The following is a 2,326-nucleotide window of genomic DNA, read 5'->3' as shown; positions in this document are numbered from 1 at the left end:
GGAATCTCAGCATGATCCCACTCCAGGAGGAAACGCGTGTGTCATCGCCAAGCTTGGCCACCGGAGCAGGAGGGAATGCTGGCCAAGTGAGCGATCTAACTCCCTCCACCTTCCCTGGCACACAGGTGACCTGCCTCAGCATCACACCCTGGTCTAGAGCCCTGAATATGGCCACAGGGCACTGCCCAGGGGTCCTGCTCCACAGGACCCCGAAAGAAGAAAAACGGCTTAGCAGAAGCTCAAAATGACACAGGTGGCCCTTATCTCAACAGAACAATGTGCACCGGAACATCTGTGTACGAGCCAGTGTCCCCGACCCAGCGTCCCCGACCCAGCACCCATGCCCCCCAGAGCCAGGCAGCCTGGCCCCATGGGCTGAGAAGCCACTTGGCCCTCAGCAGCTGGAACACAACTGTGCTCAGAGCCAGGCTTGGCCAGCTGCCTGCCCCTAGTTCATGGGCCACTGTGGTGAAGGCACACATGGACGGCAGCGTTACTGGTCATGGAACTGAAGTCCACGTAAAGGAAGAATTTCTAGAGTTTGCCGGCCATTTCATTTCACCTTGTAAGATACAACCTCAGCCCTAAAATACGCGTGCCAGACACAGGCTGTGTTCACAGGGATGGTGCCTCACCTATGTGTGCGCTGATGGCCTGGCCCAGAGAAGCGGCAGGACTGCAACAAGGCCCAGAGCACTCCCCACCTCCCCAGCAGCCGCTGCAGGAGCAGAAACCACATTCACCAGGGCAGCTGCGACGTGCTCCAGAACCCATCTACGCACGGCCCGCAGCCCCTGGGAAGGCCTCAGCGGCACATGGTGTTTACTCACCCAGAACTCCACAACTGCATGCAAACCGCGACCAGGTTAAAATGTGGATCCACGCTCACCAGAGGACAGGGCTGGGTAAGAACGCGCATTCCCGACCTCAGGGCCTCTGGGGGCTGAAAGGCGGGCGCGGCAGAACACGGGGCTAGCGGAGGAGGCGCACCTGGAGAAGCTGCATGTGCAGGACCAGCCAACGGGAGCGAACTCAGCATCTCCGAGGAAAGGCACTGGCACACGCTTCCCTCCTCATGGCCACATCAGGCAGGTGTTGGTGTGGCCCCTCGCCCACCTTGTGGACGCTCAGGCCACAGCAAGATGAGCCAGGCAGCCAGCGAACCCGTGGAAAGCACGGCTCCACAGCCCGCAGGAGGCGGGCTGAGGACACACCTGTCCAGAGGTTCCTCGGAAGGAATTTCCCAACTTTGACTCTTAAACCCGCTGAGGAGAACATTCTCTTCCGACTCACAAGTTTGCCAAAAGAGGATGGCGGGCCAGGGGGGCACTGTGGCTGGCTAGACCCTGCTGACGTGGGGCAGGCCAAGGGCCTGTGGCCTGGCAGCAGGGTAGTAGACAGGCATCTTGTTTTTTTTGAGACTCCGTCTCAAAAAGAAGTGAGATTCGCTACTTTTTTTTTTTTTTTGAGACGGAGTCTCGCTCTGTCGCCCAGGCTGGAGTGCAGTGGCGCGATCTTGGCTCACTGCCAGCTCCGCCTCCCGGATTCACACCGTTCTCCTGCCTCAGCCTCCCAAGTAGCTGGGACTACAGGCGCCCGCCACCACACCCGGCTAATTTTTTGTATTTTTAGTAGAGACGGGGTTTCACCATGTTAGCCAGGATGATCTTGATCTCCTGACCTCGTGATCCGCCTGCCTCGGCCTCCCAAAGTGCTGGGATTACAGGTGTGAGCCACCGCGCCCGGCCAAGATTCATTACTTTTGAAAAGCATTTTTAATATTTCTGCCCAAAGAGTTTAAATTAACTTTAGTTTTAAATCTAAACCTCAAAAACAATGAAAAGACCTAGATGTGTGGAGAGAAACATTTTCCGAAAACATTCTTACTCAGCTACAATGCAAGCAGAGTTCAGAAGGGGAGGGGGCTGGTTCAGAAGAGAAGTTCAAAACAAACAGCTCGGAACTGACTGCTTCCAGCAACAATAATGAGCAGAGTTCACAAAAAACAAAATTCATTTTCTCATTTTAAGACACCGGTCATGTTTTTTAAAATGAAAAAAAAGGAGGAAGAGGCCAGAGGTAGGTGGGGGCAGCCGTGCTTGGGCTCAGGACCTGTGTCCCAGGAATACGGGCTCAGCTCCAGTCCCTTAAACCCAATACAACACGAGGCTTTGCCAACCAAACATGGCCACAAGGCCTCCCACATGCTGCGGTGGCCCCGGCGCCCACCCCCGGTCAGAGCAGCCGGCACGGAGCCGCGGGGATGTGGCCTCTCGGGGACGCACGGGTTTCTTGTGCGGCACCAAGAAAAGACGAAGACAGGAAA

This window comes from Pan troglodytes, chromosome 11 (assembly GCF_028858775.2).
Source record: "Pan troglodytes isolate AG18354 chromosome 11, NHGRI_mPanTro3-v2.0_pri, whole genome shotgun sequence".
Lineage (NCBI taxonomy): Eukaryota > Metazoa > Chordata > Mammalia > Primates > Hominidae > Pan > Pan troglodytes.
Note: the sequence above shows the minus strand (reverse complement) of the source record.